This window comes from Rana temporaria, chromosome 4, assembly GCF_905171775.1.
Source record: "Rana temporaria chromosome 4, aRanTem1.1, whole genome shotgun sequence".
Taxonomy (NCBI): Eukaryota; Metazoa; Chordata; class Amphibia; order Anura; family Ranidae; genus Rana; species Rana temporaria.
In genome coordinates, this window is record NC_053492.1 from 388,751,250 (window position 1) to 388,768,902 (window position 17,653).

The window sequence follows — 17,653 nt, forward strand, 5'->3', positions numbered from 1 at the left end:
GAAAGAAATTTCTGAATGAATAGGCTGTTCCCAGAGTGCTGTATCAAGGCACCTCAGTGGGAAGTCTGTGGGAAGGAAAAAGTGTGGCAGAAAACGCTGCACAACGAGAAGAGGTGACCGGACCCTGAGGAAGATTGTGGAGAAGGACCGATTCCAGACCTTGGGGGACCTGCGGAAGCAGTGGACTGAGTCTGGAGTAGAAACATCCAGAGCCACCGTGGACAGGTGTGTGCAGGAAATGGGCTACAGGTGCCGCATTCCCCAGGTCAAGCCACTTTTGAACCAGAAACAGCGGCAGAAGCGCCTGACCTGGGCTACAGAGAAGCAACACTGGACTGTTGCTCAGTGGTCCAAAGTACTTTTTTCGGATGAAAGCAAATTTTGCATGTCATTCTGTAATCAAGGTGCCAGAGTCTGGAGGAAGACTGGGAAGTACCCACAGTCAGTGATGGTCTGGGGTGCCATGTCAGCTGCTGGTGTTGGTCCACTGTGTTTTATCAAGGGCAGGGTGAATGCAGCTAGCTATCAGGAGATTTTGGAGCACTTCATGCTTCCATCTGCTGAAAAGCTTTATGGAGATGAAGATTTCATTTTTCAGCACGACCTGGCACCTGCTCACAGTGCCAAAACCACTGGTAAATGGTTTACTGACCATGGTATTACTGTGCTCAATTGGCCTGCCAACTCTCCTGACCTGAACCCCATAGAGAATCTGTGAGATATTGGGAAGAGAAAGTTGAGAGACGCAAGACCCAACACTCTGGATGAGCTTAAGGCCACTACCGAAGCATCCTGGGCCTCCATAACACCTCAGCAGTGCCACAGGCTGATTGCCTCCATGCCACGCCGCATTGAAGCAGTCATTTCTGCAAAAGGATTCCCGACCAAGTATTGAGTGCATAACTGAACATAATTATTTGAAGGTTGACTTTTTTTTTATTAAAAACACTTTTCTTTTATTGGTCGGGTGAAATATGCTAATTTTTTGAGATAGGAATTTGGGGTTTTCATGAGCTGTATGCCAAAATCATCAATAATAAAACAATAAAAGGGCTTGGACTACTTCAGTTGTGTGTAATGAATCTAAAATATATGAAAGTCTAATGTTTATCAGTACATTACAGAAAATAATGAACTTTATCACAATATGCTAATTTTTGGAGAACCACCTGTATATCCACTGCATTCTAGTCCAGACTAGCCTATACCTGACTGTAGGCCATTCCTGGAGTACGTGTTCAAAGACACTTTCAGGCAGGAGACTCAGTGAGCTGCAGTGCATAAAATATATATCCACTGCATTCTAGTCCAGCCAAGCCTATACCTGACTGTAGGCCATTCCTGGTGTAAGTGCTCAAAGACACTTTCAGGCAGGCGATTCGATGATCTGCAGTGCAAAATATATATATACAGTCTCCTACATATATATCCACTGCATTATAGTCCAGCCAAGCCTATACTTGACTGCAGGCCATTCCTGGTGTACTGTTTTTAGTAAACTTCTGTACAGTATGTGTGGAAGGCCACCAAGGAGAGGCAGATGCTCACAGGCCACTAAAAGAGGGCAAGCAGGCTCTGTGTCTACAGCCAACAGTGCTGGTCGTGGACAAGGTGCAATACCAGAGAGGGATTCTCAAGAAGTAAAGCAGACCCCTGTTTCTACTCGAGGAATCAAGAAGACAGATGGGTATACATCCTTATCTACGTCAATTACATTGCAATCCTCTTCTTGTAAAAAACAGATTATAATCAGATAGTTCACAAACTGAAAGAAAATGTTGAATTCGAAAAGCTAGGGAACATTAACTACTATCTGGGAATCCAAAAAGAGAGAGAGAAGTAGATGGAAGGTATCTTCTCAACCAATCTCAGAAAATCTCAGAAATCTTGGAACAATTCCATATGCAAGATGCAAAGGAAGTGAAAACTCCTATGGAACCAGGCTATCAAAACAGCAATGAAGTAGAAAACTTGCTACCCAACAATGATATGTATCGCAGAGTAATTGGTAAGCTGCTATATGTTACCACTGTCAGGGTGGCTGGAACGCAGTAAAAAGAGTGATACAGTACCACAAAAGGAACAATTCAGAGGAAGTTACTGTTACCAATGAAATCAAATCCAAAACTAGACGGTATGTGGATGCTGATTGGGACGGGGACAGCACAGACTGCAAATCCACAAGTGTATTCATCTTCCAGTATGGGGAAGGAAGGAACCATAAGTTAGTCTAGTCGAAAGCAGGTAACTGTCACTCTATCTTCAACTGAAGCAGAGTACATTGCAGCAGCACATGCGTGTCAAGAAGCGATATGTGGCCTCAAATATGGCAGGCTACTAAAGCAGCCACTCCAAACATAACTGCATTAGAGACCAATTACAAGGTACTCACCAGATGGTACCTAGTACCGGCTAAAATATTAAAATTCCTCCCCCAATACCCCTCACATTGCTTTCGAGGCTGTACTGACCTGGGTACACATTTACATATCTGAAGGGACTGTCCCATAGTTAGAACTTTTTGGTCTAAAATCTTCAACATCCTTTCCACTATGTTCTAAACAACCTTACTTCCTAAACCCAGTGGTTGCAATCCTGAACAATAAACCACAAACTTTAACGCACCGCCAATTCAAACTTCTAATCCTAGTTACTACAGCTGCAAAACAAACGGTTGCAAAAGCCTGGAAAACGGTTACAATATGCACAGTATCAGTTTAACACAGAGTAACTCAGGCAATGATTCATGCCAAAATGGAGGCACTCCTACCCAAGTTTGAGTCACTATGGCTCCCACGGATTGAACATTACCTACCACCTGGTCTTGATTTATCCCTAATATTAACCTGAGACTATATACCCATCTCTTATACCATCTTTCATACGATACCCTGGACTTACTGACCACTGACCCATTCTGGCTACATCTGCCATCCACCACTGTTTTCTTTTTTTTCACAAGCCCTCCCTATCCCCCCACTCCCGCCACCATAACAACTTATTGGTTCTTCACATACTAAAACTTAAATAAATAGTTAATTACAGTTGTGTTCAAAATTATTCAACCCCCCAATGCTGTAAAGGGTTTTAGGGAATTTAGTGTACATTTGTAATTGTATTCAGAATGAAATCCTACAAGGACTTCTTAAAGAACCATATGCAACTAAAATGACATCAATTGGTTTTGAAATACAGTAGTAAATGTTTATTTTGTGAATTCTTCATTTACACAATTATTCAACCCCTTAAAGACTACCACTCTGAAAAACAGAGGTTCATGGAAGTGTTTTCAATCAGGTATTGAAAACACCTGTGGATGTCAGGGAGCAGCAATAAAGCCTAATAAGCACCAATCAGGTAGCTTTAAAATGACTGTGATACTCAGCTCCTTCTAGACATTTACTGTTGTGGTTACAAACATGGTGAAGTCAAGAGAATGGTCCGGGAAGACAAGAGAAGAGGTGATTACTCTTCACAGGAAGGGCAATGGCTATAAGAAGATTGCAAAGATGTTAAACATACCAAGAGACACCATAGGAAGCATCAGTCGCAAATTCAAGCCAAAGGGCACTGTTGAAACGCTACCTGGTCGTGGCAGAAAGAAGATGCTGACTTCGACTGCTGAGCGCTACCTGAAGCGTAGAGTGGAGAAAAGTCCCCTTGTGACTGCTGAGGAACTGACAAAAGATTTGTCAGATGTGGGTACTGAAGTTTCTGCTCAGACAATACGGCGCACACTGCGTAATGAAGGCCTCCATGCCAGAACTCCCAGGCGCACCCCCTTGCTGTCTCCAAAGAATAAGAAGAGTCGACTGCAGTATGCAAAAATCATGTGGACAAACCACAGAAGTTTTGGGATTGTGTTCTGTGGACTGATGAAACAAAACTAGAAGTGTTTGGGCCCATGGATCAACGCTATGTTTGGAGGAGGAAGAACAAGGCCTATGATGAAAAGAACACCTTGCCTACTATGAAGCATGGCGGGGGGTCAATCATGCTTTGGGGCTGTTTTGCTTCAGCAGGTACAGGGAAGCTTCAGCGTGTGCAAGGTACCATGAATTCTCTTCAGTACCAGGAGATAGTGGATAACAATGTGATGCAGTCCGTCACAAACCTGAGGCTTGGGAGACGTTGGACCTTTCAACAGGACAATGATCCCAAGCATACCTCCAAGTCCACTAGAGCATGGTTGCAGATTAAAGGCTGGAACATTTAGGAGTGACCATCGCAGTCACCAGACTTAAATCAGATTGAGAACCTCTGGTGGGACTTAAAGAAAGCAGTTGCAGTGCGCAAGCCTAAGAATGTGACTGAACTGGAGGCTTTTGCCCATGACGAATGGGCGAAGATACCCGTAGATCGCTGCAAGACACTTGTGTCAAGCTATGCTTCAAGTTTAAAAGCTGTTATAACTGTAAAAGGATGTTGTACTAAGTACTAAGATTAAATGTCAATTGGGGGTTGAATAAAACTGATAATGATGTGAGCACAGAAAAGACATTTGTGGTTATTTCATTATAAATGTTTTGTTATATTTGTCTGACCTACACATGCCTCTTTGATTTAATTGTAAGCAGGATGACAGGATGATCAAAATCAATGTCAAACTTGGCAAAACAATCAATTTCAGTGGGGGTTGAATAATTTTGAATACAACTGTAATTACTACCTAAGATACATTTTAACTTAGGAGACTTTTGGGATGGCTCATTTATTAGTTGCCTTCACCAGGATATACCAAGCCACATGGTTGTATCTTGGTCCTGGATTTGAAATATACAGTCGTATGCAAACATTTAGGAACCCCTGACAATTTCCATGATTATCATTTATAAATATTTGGGTGTTTGGATCAGCAATTTCATTTTGATATATCAGATAACTGAAGGACACAGTAATATTTCAGTAGTGAAATTAGGTTTATTGGATTAAGAGAAAATGCGCACTATGCATCAAAACGAAATTAGACTGGTGCATAAATGTGGGCACCCCAACAGAAAAATCACATCAATATTTAGTAGAGCAGAAATAACAGCCTCTAGACACTTACTATAGACTGTAATGAGTGTCTGGATTCTGGATGAATGTATTTTGGACCATTCCTCCTTACAAAACATCTCCAGTTCAGTTAGGTTTGATGGTTGCCGAGCATGGACAGCCCGCTTCAAATTACCCCACAGATGTTCAATGACATTCAGGTCTGGGGACTGAAATGGCCATTCCAGAACATTGTACTTGTTCCTCTGCATAAATGCCGAGTAGATTTTGAGACGTGTTTTGGATCGTTGTCTTGTTGAAATATCCAGCCCTGGCGTAACTTCAACTTTGATCCTAGTTTATCTTACATGTTTTCTTTATTCTAACAATATATTTCTTGAATTAAACATGGAATTGTATAAGTTTATGGAAATATAAATTTCTGTATAAGTTATTGAGAAGCCTTGTTTCTCATATGTGTACATTTTTTTGTTAATACTACAAATATTTGTCTGAGGACTTGTATTGTATTTCTTTCAATAAAATGTTTGAAATGCAAGAAGCGATATGAATTCGTCAACTTTTTGTGGACATTGGGGTAGACATGTCAAAACCAATTCCTATTTTTGAAGGTAACCAGGGATGAGTAAAACTTACACAATCAGAAAGGGTCAATCCTAGAACCAAACACATCAAGGTCAAGATAATCAAGAGCAAGGTGTTATTGACATTTAATACTGCCCATCAGAGGAGATGACTGCTGATGCACTCACCAAGCCTTTGTAAAAGGAACATCATATATTATTATATCCAGAAGAAGACGAATGTAATTAGCTGTTGAGAATGGGTGTTGGAAGAACAACAGCAGGTTGCATTGGAGACACTACGTGTGTATGTTATACACAGGCAGCCCTGTTAATCCAGGAGCAGGAATCTTTTTGTGCTTTTCCACATTTCCAGGCCAACTCTCTCACCTGAAGAACTAGGCTTGAATGATTATTCAGCTGTTGTTTGAAAAGGACTCTAGGCGGTGGGTCCGTTCAATGTTACTATACAAAGAGATTCTCATAAAACAATAGATTTCCATTTTTCCTGGACAAATCTTTAGCCCGATAGCAGTTCTATTGAGTACTTATGTCATTCTTTATTCATATTGTATAAACATATTCTGCAGCTTTACATCTAATAGACAAATAAATAAAGAATCAAAATTCCATAGATGTATAATGGGCAGTTATATTTTTGGAAGCATACAGCAAAATTACAAATAATTTTAAACAAGACAAATACAATGAAAAAAGCATTTTAAATGTTCAGTAGCAGCATCTAAGATTCTGTAGTTCTTGAACCGAAAAACCTACAAAACAAGCAACAACAGAAAAAGAAAGCCTTACCTGCAGGCCATTCTTTTAAGTAAAGCTGTGTAACATGCATTCTAATTTTCCAACTTTTCAGCAAGCAATTCATTCACAATAAATCTAGATGAGTAAGGTTCTTCAATGAATGAATTTCAAATGAGCAAAATACTGTGTGCTGCCATATAGTCACATATAATTTTTCCTTTGTGTGGGTAAATGTTTCCATACCTAATGAACAATAGCAGTAGTTTCACGGTTCACTGAAAACACCATATAAAGCTATAAAGCCCGAATCCACAGCACACTTCGATGCGTTGTTTGTGTGGAGGAGAAAATTTGATGGAGATAAGGGGGTAGCAGTGTTTAATATGTATGAGATGTCATATAGCAAAATGGAAAACACTACAAAGAACGATTAATCAGGCTCCTGGTATTCAGCTACTAATATTTCTTGCAGACTGCCCTATTCTGAGACATGAATAAAAGAATAGAAATCCTGCAAGTACAGTACTAGAATGAATTTTGGTAAATCATTAAAATAATCTTGAAATGTTTCCAAAATATTTTAACTGGATGATAGATCTTAAAGGACAACTGTACTTTTGGTATAAGTTGTCCTTTAAAGTATAACTAAACACAACATTTTTTTCTTTTTAGTTTTGGATAGAATGCAGAGGGATTAGAACACCTATATAAAACACCTGTCAGTTTATATTGTTTTCTGTGCCTCAGTTAAGGAGATTCGCTCTCTCTATTTGTTCTGTTTACTATTATAATTGAAAGTGAAAGTAAATCCCAAATTTTGGGTTGCCCTAAGAAAAGTAATAATGGGAACGTCTTCCAATGTGGGCACTAGTTCTGGTGACCTGGGGGTCCTCAAGAAAGTTCCTAATTTCCAGGGATTTCCTCTCATTTCCTCTTTGGCTAGGAAGTGAAGGGAAATCTCCACAATGGGACACAGATGGCAAAAAAATATCCTACAGGGGGTATAACCCCCCCCCCTGCTCTATCGAAAATGAATAAAAAGGTATTGCCTATAGTTCTACTTTAAGGCATTCTCTTAACCCACTGCTGCCCACCTGATCCCATACTAATTGCTGTCCCCATTTAAGCAATTTTCACTATGCATGGTCCTACCCAGTGCCAAAAGTGTTTTTGCCAGATCCTCTTTTGTCCAGCCCCAATAATTCCTATTGGGTGCTATCCAATAATCACACCTTTAAAAATGTGTTTACCACAACCAAAAAGATCATAACCACGTATTGATTTATTTTCCTTGAGAAGGTGTACCTCAGTTTTTCTCAACCAGGGTTCCTCCTGAGGTTGGTAGGGGTTCCTTGAGCTTTGAGCAATGGTGGATTGATCCCCCACCTTTACTGATCACCAACGCAAGGGGTACGTTTCCACTACTTCCAACCTGACCACTAATGTTAGAGTGGACATTAAGTACGCCCCATTAATTATTCTTACTTTATATTAAAAAACATATAAATCACGTTAATGTATCATGAGCTGTAGGCATATTTTTTTTTTAGCAGGGGTTCCACGAGAACCTGAAAATTATTTAAAGGTTTCCTCATTTCTTAAGCCGCGTACACACGGTCGATCCATCCGATGAGAATGGTCCGACGGACCGTTTTCATCGGTTCACCGCTGAAGCAGACTGATGGTCTGATGTGCGTACCCACCATCGTTCCAAAAACCGAGCGGGTCAGAACGTGGTGACGTAAAACACACGACGTGCTGAAAAAAACGAAGTTCAATGCTTCCAAGCATGCGTCGACTTGATTCTAAACATGTGCAGGTTTTGAACCGATGCTTTTGTGTACTAACCATCGGTTTGGACCTATCGGGTAGCGGTCCATCGGTTCGATTTAAAAAGAAAGTTCTAACATTTTTGACCGAAGGACAACGGACTGATGGGCCGTACACACGGTTGGTTTGGACCGATGAAACTGGACTTTTTCATCGGTTTGGACCGACCGTGTTTACGCGGCCTCAGTCCTGCACTCCACAAATCTGGCCTTTATGGAAGAGTGAAAAACATTTTTGAAAGAAAGCCATAAAAAGTCCAGTTTGCAGCTTGCAAAAAGCCATGTGGGGAACACAGCAAACATGTGGAAGAAGGTGCTCTGGTCAGATGCGACCAAAATTGAATTTTTTGGCCTAAAAGAAAAACGCTATGTGTGGCGGAAAACTAACACTGCACATCACCCTGAACACACCATCTCTATCGTGAAACATGATGGTGGCAGCATCATGTTGTGGGAATGCTTCCCTACCAGGAGAACTCACAGTGATTATTACTGGCAGCTATATCCGCAGCAATAATCTCATAAAAAATCTGATATGCTGGTTGTACCCAAGTCAATCAATCGATCAACTTGGGTAAATTATCCTTCACATAGATTGTTCAAATCTCGGCCAGTCCTTGCTGAACCAGCCAAGATTAAAACCATCTATGTCCTACTTTACTGCAAGTACAAATAGAGAGCAATGCAGCCTTATACCTTTTATGGAAATGTAGGTAGAACTTGCAAGCCACGCTGGCTAGACACAGTTTGAGAATAACAGTGGCGTACATACATAGTAGATACAGCAAACTCCTAAGGATCAAACTAGACCATCAAAACCTACCAGGTATAGTAAAATAAAATGGGGCATTAATTCCAAGAGTGCTGGTCAAATAGGGTAGAACCTAGTTTTTGCTCCATAATGCTCTGTAGGAATACAGGGCCAGATCCTCAAAAGGGATACGCCGGCGTATCTACTGATACGCCGTCGTATCCCTGTTTCTATCTTTGGAACTGATCCACAGAATCAGTTTCCAAGAGATAGACAGAAGATCCGGCAGGTGTAATAGTTTTACACTGCCGGATCTTAAGATGCAGTACCGCGACCGCCGCTGGGGGCATTCATCGTAGAAATTACGCGTCGGGTATGCTAATGAGGAGTTACGTCGATCCTCAAAGCTTTTTCGCGTTCGCTACGTCGCCGCTACGTTAGTTTCCCGTCGCTTAGTTACACTTTTGTAAACCAGCCCTACTTTTACACAGCAGGCGTACTGCTGTGTAAAGTATGGCCGTCCTTCCCGCGTCGAATTTTTAAATTTTACGTCGATTGCGTAAGCCGTAGGGGAATACGGAAATACGCTACGCGCCGATCAAAAAATTACGTCACGTCGCGCAAAGCACGTCGGGAAATTTGCGTCACAAGCATGCGCAGTACGTCCGGCGCGGGAGCGCGCCTAATTTAAATGGGACTCGCCGCATTAGATTAGGAACGCCTTGCGCCGGACGGATTTGAGTTACACCGCCGCAAATTTACAGGTAAGTGTGTTGTGGATCGATACCTAACTTAGGAAATTTGCGGCAGTGTAACTTAAATCTGTTAAGTTACCTTGCGCTACGGGGCTGTGGATCTGGCCCACAGAAACAAGAAGACTAACGTGTTGTTGAACAACTCTCATCACAAGTAATGCATACATATTGTCATATACATATGTTTATCTATTATTATTATAGTGCCTATCATATTTACTTTTGGTTAAGAATCACTGCATGATCTTCTGGGTTGTAATTCTTTTTTGTACGAAACCAGTTCACATTACAAGAAAATCTAAAATTGTGCAGTTTGTTCCTTCAGTCATTTATTTTACTTTTGGAAGGTCTGAATTGGCTTATGATCATTCCGAATACAAAATTTTCCCTCCATTTATCATATATTGTGTAGACCCCATTACTGATTGCCAGATCTGTTACAGGGTAGACTTACCATTCCACAAATATGGTCATAGACAGTTAGGACCAAATGTAGCAATTTTGGTCCAAATATGACATATCCAACTACATTGAAAAATGTTTTTTTCATTTTGGCATTTTGGCCACAGGGAAGGGAACAAGGTTAGCTGACAGGGCTTCCTCAGCTTTTGTAAAATCATCAAAAAACATTCTGTTTTTGGGAACGTATATGCATATGGCAAGAACCAGGTATGATACACAAATTCGAGTTATTCTTATTCATATTAATCAACTTTAAATAACCTTCCACTAATCTATCAATAGTGATTAATTAATGTAATGATTTGGCATGGGTTAGGGTTACTATTACTACTGCACTTTGTATGCTCACTCATCTTAGCTCTTGCACTAACAAATCTGATAAAACTGCCACCTTTATTTTTTTATAGACTACATTACTTGATGATGAGAAGGCAGACTGCTTTTAAATGCAGTGGAACGGATCTACTATGCATACATTGTACCACATATAAAATAGGAATCTATTATACAGTACATATCCAATCCATTACATTACCATTACCAGTATTTTACTCACTGATTCTTTATAAATTGCATTGTATATGTATAGTATACCCATTTTAATGTCCCTAGTTTCCCCCAACCCAATTTTGGCAGCAGTGGATGGTGGTGTGCACAAGTGAAGACATACCATACTTGTAATTTCTATACCTAACTTAATTGTTATGCACGTGTGTCTTAAAGGGGGGTTCCAATCACATTTTGCAATTTTTATAAGTATCTTATGTCATCTGGCAAGACAATTGTGCAATTACGTTCACCTACTATATTCAAAACCGCCGCCGATCTGCCGAGTGACATTCTAAATAGACTTTAAAAATCCTTTTCTCTGAAGTTCTCATTTTGCTTGTGTGCATGTGAAGCCCACAAGCAGTTACTTTCTGATTAGCGGTGACGAGTGGTGACTATCATGCACCGCCCGTCCCGCCCCAATGTCGCGCATGTGCAGTGAAAGCAAAACGCAGCGCCGTAAACGATAGAAAGATGAATCAGCAGTTACCTGATATTACAGAGGTGCAGGAGATTCTGGCACTGTGGAGATTAATCAACGATTACTCTGCCCGCACGTCCCTCTCCGGTTCAGGCTGCTCAGGCTATTCCAGTCTTGAAAATGGCGCCAAGATACTCACTGAATCGCGTCACTTCCTGCCTTGAAGTACCGCGATTCTAGCTCTAGAGGAAGCGCATGGCATCCTGTCATCATTTCCCAGGAGCATTAGCGTTCTGAGGAGCCGAGGGAGCTGACGTTAGGATCCTAGGTGAATCCGAAGGCAGATTTTGTGGGACTGCATAGCAACAGGCATTTCCAGGTGAGTAAAAAATAAAAAATAAAAATTATTTTTTAGGTCTAATGTGCACTATAATGAAAAGAAAATTTGGATGAAAACTCCGCTTTAAGGTATACAAAAAGATAGTACATTTGATCCTGTGAGTTTCATGTTAGTAATAGTCATTTTTTTTTTTTTTTTTTTTACAATGCATGAAGTTGCCACCATCATTTCCAGTAGAAGAATTGTGTGGTATTTCATAAATAGCATCAAGGTGTTTGGGGTCCAGCACATGTTAATACTCTTGTAGTCCAACAATTTTTATAAATTATAATGATGATAGCTTACCTATAAATTCATGTTACATATTCTCTTGGGCTCATAATAGAGGATTTTATGTTGTGAAAACTTATTTTTATCTGAGAAAATCACAAATATTTAAACAGTCTATGAACAAGTAGTGGCTAATTTTTGGATATTTAATTGATCGATTCAAATCAAATACAGACACAACTTTTGAATCAAACTCAAATACAGGTGGAAATTTTGATTCAAATTAAAATGCGGATGAAAAATTTGAGTTATATCGAAAATTAAACAAAAAACAAAAGGAATTATGAAAACCAATCATTTTGACATAAGAAATGTCACTTAGCAAAAAAAAAAATGTAACTAATGAATCAATCCGAAACTAAACAAAACAAATGTTTTCGTTCTTCACATGTCAGGTGTATGTGTCCTGCTATCCAGCTAAGCCGGTGGCTTGGAATGACTGTGTTAAGCCCGCACTGACTGCCTGTCCAGAGGTGATATATGCTGCTGGAGGGTCCAGGGGAAAAACCTCACAAAGAAATGTCACACTGATAACATGAAAATCTGTCTAATAACGGTAGTTTCTACTGTATAATTTTCTCCCTGCTTACATCACAACCCTCTGGTTTCTATGCAGTCTCTCTGGTAACATGGCAGTCTCTCTTATAGCCATATGACACTCGCTTGTAACATTATCTGTTAATATACTGCACTTTTAATAGATGACAGCTTCTTATAATATACAGCATTCTGTTTAGCTCTCCCATGTAACACAGAGAACTCTCTGATGACAGAACACTCTCTGGTAATAGAATAGCAGTCTAATGATGAATTTGTTTGTTCAACTACAGCTAAACACTGAAGAAACCACACAATTATGTAAGATACTCTTTCTTTCAATGGCACATTCAGAGTCAACAACAACTGGAAAACCCATGCAATTAGTGAGGTTGGAGCTTCCAGTGATAAATAATGCATAGCGCCCCCTTCCTAACAAATGACACCACAATGCTTCTAATCCACTCCCTGGTCATCTCTCGTCTTGACTACTGCAAATCTCTCCTCATTGGCTTACCTTTAAATAGGCTATCCCCCCTTCAGTCCATCATGAACGCTGCTGCCAGGCTCACCCACCTTACAGACCACTTTGCATCTGCTACCCCTCTCTGGCAATCCCTCCATTGGCTGTCACTCAACCAACAAAGGGCTAGATTCAGGTACGAGATACGACGGCGTATCTCCAGATACGCCGTCGTATCTCTGAGTTGCGGTGTCATATCTATGCGCCTGATTCTTAGAATCAGTTACGCATAGATTCGACTAAGATCCGACCGGCGTAAGTCTCTTATGCCGTCGTATCTTAGTTGCAATTTTACGCTGGCTGCTAGGTGGCGCTTCCGTCGATTTACGCAAGGAATATGCTAATTAGGTAGATACCCCAATTCACAAACGCACGTACGCCCGGCGCATTTTCTACGTCGTTTACGTTAGGCTTTTTCCAGCGTAAGGTTACTCCTGCTATATGAGGCGTACGCAATGTTAAGTATGGACGTCGTTCCCACGTCGAATTTTGAAATTTTTACATCGTTTGCGTAAGTCGTTCGTGAATAGGACTGTACGTAAGTTACGTTCACGTCTAAAGCATTGACGATTTGCGGCGGAATTTCGAGCATGCACACTGGGATTCTTTTACGAACGGCGCATGCGCCGTTCGTAAAAAACATCAAAATACGCGGGGTCACATTAAATTTAAATAAAACACGCCTACATCATCCAAATTTGAATTAGACGGGCTTACGCCGGAGCACATACGTTACGCCGCTGTAACTTAGGGCGCAAGTTCTTTCTGAATATGGAACTTGCGCTCTAATTTACGGCGGCGTAACGTATCGGAGATACATTACGCCCGCACAACATTACGCAGGGCTATCTGAATATAGCCCAAAATATATTTAAGATACTAACAATAACTTACAAAGCCATCCACAACCTGACCCCCAGCTAAATCACTAACCTGGTCTCAACATACCAACCAAAATTGTTTGATCCTCCCAGGACCTCCTGCTCTCTAGCTCCCTTGTCACCTCTTTTCATGCTCGCCTCCAGTACTTCTCCTGAGCCTCTCCCATCCTCTGGAATTTTCTACCCCAATCTGTCCAACTATCTCCTACTTTTCCACTTTGAGACGTTCCCTGAAATCTCATCTATTCAGAGAGGCCTATCTGGCCCCCCACCTAAAAAATGTACTTTTATTTTCTCCATCAGCTCATCCCCCACAGTTGATACCCTCTTAAATCGTCAACTCTAATGAGCAGGGCTCTCTAATTCCTACTGTATTAAAGTGTATTGTAGTTGTACTGTCTACCCTCAAGTTCTAAAGCACTGCATAAACTGTTGGTGCTATATAAATCCTGCTTAAAGAGGAAGTAAACCCTGATGGGTTTTACTTCCTCTTTTGCTACCTGAAAAGCCTGCAAATTAAACGCGTAAAAGGCTAGTATGCATTGCATACTAGCCCATTATGTGACACTTACCTGCAAAATAATCCAGCGATGTCCCCTGTGTAGGCAGCGTCCATCTTCTGTTCTCCTCTTTCTCTCGGGCTGCGGTATCCGGCTCTGTGATTTGCCAGAGCCGCGTGACATCGCTCCCGCGCATGCGCACGAGAGCCACCATTAACGACACAGGCTGGGGAAGAAACAGCACTTAGTTTTGTGTTTCTTCGCCGCTGCGTTAACATTTTTGGCGGACTACAAGTGCAATATATCCTAAACGGTGCACGTTTAGGAGATATTTCCACTACCTATAGGCAAGCCTTATTCTAGGCTTATCTATAGGTAGAAGTAGTCAAAAGGGGTTTACAACCACTTTAATGGAAAAAAAAAACTGAAGCAAGGACGTTACGAAGCTTGGGCCAAATCCACAGCCAGCGGCGCAAATTAAGTGTCTGTAAACTTATGTCATTTAAGTTACGGCGCCCTAATTTGGTGTCGTAAGTGCCGTATCCACAGCGCATTTGCGCACAAAATTGCACCAGCCGTAACCTAAATTCCGAGGCGTAAGGCGGGGTTATGGCAAGTGGGAAGGAAGTGGGCGTGCTTCATTGTAATGAGCCGTGACCCCATGCAAATGAAGGGCCGCCGTACTGCGCATGCGCGCACGAATCTGCTGCTCACTGCGCATGTGCAGAACTTTGCTGGGCGCAATCAGTGAGATAGGTAAAAGGCCAAGTGTACTTAGTTTGAGGATCGCCCTGTGCTTAAATAGCCCCAGTCAAACACACTTCCCTTGCAAAAGTCGTGGGCCTGCCTGGTTATCAGTCTGATGTTCCTGTGAGGCCAGGTAAGGTTTTTGTTTTTCTATTTGGTGATTAGCATGTGTGGGTGGGGGAAGGGAAGATGTGCCAAGTGTGTGGATCCTCAAACCTGTGATTGTTTGGTATCCTCCACAGATGACCAGGAGATTGCTGGCCCATCAGGCCAGGCTGCTGCACCACCCCAAAGACAGGAGGCTGCTGAGGAGTCCCCAGGGGAGGGGAGAGGCCAAACCTCCCCTCATGAGGAGGCTGAGGGGAGGAGGCTGAGGGGGAGGAGGATGAGGGGGAGGAGGAAGAAGATCTCCAGATTAGCCGGGAAATCCTTATTGCCACTGATCTCATGACATTTGAGGATACCCTTGAGGCTCCCCCAGAGTCTCCCCCAGAGGCTACCCCAGAGGCTGGCACCAGTCAGGCCACCATCAGGGGTAGCCCCTCCCACTCCTCCCCCAACATGCCGCAAACCACAAGGGTCACTCTATCCCCTCCTCCCAGGCCACAAGCCTCAGGGGCAGGCAGGATGGAGACCAGGGGGGTGTCTGAGCGTCTGCCGGCCAGTCTGCTGAAGGACAATGCCCAGCAGACCCGCAGTCTGGGTGACATCAAAAAAACTATGGCCAAGATGGAGCACAGCCTGGATGTAATGAGGGAGTCACTCAGTGATGTGGCCACCAATTCATTGGGGGTCATCATCTGTTTGTGGTCCCTGCATACCGCCACAACAGGCGTGGCCCAGAAGGTGACTGCCCTCACCCGGGCTGTGCAGGACAACACCCGGGCTGGCCAGGCCAATACGGCTGCCATCACTGTCTGTCTGAACAGGATAGCAGTGGCCTTGGAGGGCAGGCCAGCCGGAGGTCAGACACCAGGGGAGGCTCCTCCCTCCCCTGCTCCCCCCCCATGAAGATACTCCCTCCCCTGCTCACCCCCCCCATGAAGATACTCCCTCCCTTGCTCACACCCCCCCATGAATATATAAAGTGGGCGGGGGGAGGGTTGGTTGGGACTTTAAATGAGGTAATGGGTCAATTACCTCCATCCCTAATTAGGTATAGAAAAGAGAAACAAGTGCGGGACTTTAAATGAAGCATGTGCGGGAAACTGTTTGCAATAAATGGGGGAATGAATCAAAGATAATAAATCTGGAATAGGTTTAAATATTTTATTACTTTCACATAATGCACCGTCCATGACTATATTGCACTATTGAAGAAATAGATAAACATATATGTTTCACAGATTAGTTGGGGGACAAGGTACGTGGGCAGTGACCCAAATATATAAATGCAATGAGTACAGCGAGCTGTACTATATTATTGAGACATAAAATAGATATCACATATTAAAATGGAAATTACATCGCATGACACTGCAGTGATAATACATTAATGCATGAGGTATAGAGCTCTACGCGTTTCGCGACTGTTGGTCGCTCATCAGGAGCAGGCATGCATTACATTGGTTATCTGGAATGACATAAGCACATAGCTGGTTAAACGGGGCATCCAACATTTGTGGGGGCTGAGGACTCATCAAGAAGCCCCAGATGGTACTCACCAGGTTGCCGATTGCCGCCGGCACTAGAGTGAAGCTCCGGATGGACCCCAGGATTGGGGTGGTCACTGCCGGGGACTAGGGCTGGAGAATGAGGGGTGCAGGGCCCGTCAGGAGAGCGCACCCAGGTGGCACAGGCATGAGGCATGGTGTATTGAATGCACTGTGGTCGGTAAGGAATGATGGCTGTATTGGAAATAAATGAAGAATGTATTATGTTTGAATGGGATATGGAGATATGATGAAAAGGAAAAGGGGGGAAGGGGGGAGGAAAACAAGCAAAGGAGAAGGAAAAGAGAAAGAGGAAAAGGAAAGAGAAAAAAAGGAGAAAAAAGGGGGATGGGGAAGAAAGACAAGGAGAAATGGGAATATAAAGATAGTAAAGTGAGGTGAAGGTACTGGGTGTGGTGAGGTATAGGAGAGAGGAAGAGGATCACCTGTGAGTTCCGAGTGTGCTGCATGGAGTGATGACATGTGAAGAGCCAAATGCCTGTACCTGCCATAGGATACACCCTCTTATAGGGACCACCCCCCCAATGTTACCCGCCCAGAGACACGCACACGAGGGGGAGGAGAAGGGAGGCGTCTGCATTGGTGCGGGGTAACCGCCCAATGATGCGGCGCCGTTTGACTCCTGTAACCCCTTGTGGATGGTATACCAATACACCGCACGGAAACCTAGTTCCGTGTCAGGTGATGGAGGCGTGACATCGACACGCACTGCCCGCCCATCCGTCCGTGCGTCTTCGGAGCACAGGACGGAGAGCAATCGGCAACCTGGTGAGTACCATCTGGGGCTTCTTGATGAGTCCTCAGCCCCCACAAATGTTGGATGCCCCGTTTAACCAGCTATGTGCTTATGTCATTCCAGATAACCAATGTAATGCATGCCTGCTCCTGATGAGCGACCAACAGTCGCAAAACGCGTAGAGCTCTATACCTCATGCATTAATGTATTATCACTGCAGTGTCATGCGATGTAATTTCCATTTTAATATGTGATATCTATTTTATGTCTCAATAATATAGTACAGCTCGCTGTACTCA

At 42.7% G+C, this 17,653-nt stretch overlaps 1 long non-coding RNA gene across 1 annotated transcript; it reads right to left on the reverse strand.

Annotated features, from left to right (window-relative positions):
• Nucleotides 1-16,080: 16,080 nt before the first annotated feature.
• Nucleotides 16,081-17,112, reverse strand: LOC120935437. The gene is made up of 3 exons (XR_005748485.1): nucleotides 17,044-17,112; nucleotides 16,610-16,792; nucleotides 16,081-16,518 (listed from the first exon to the last, which is right to left on the reverse strand). It is a non-coding gene; the product is annotated as an uncharacterized LOC120935437 (long non-coding RNA).
• Between the last annotated feature and the right edge of the window lie 541 nt (nucleotides 17,113-17,653).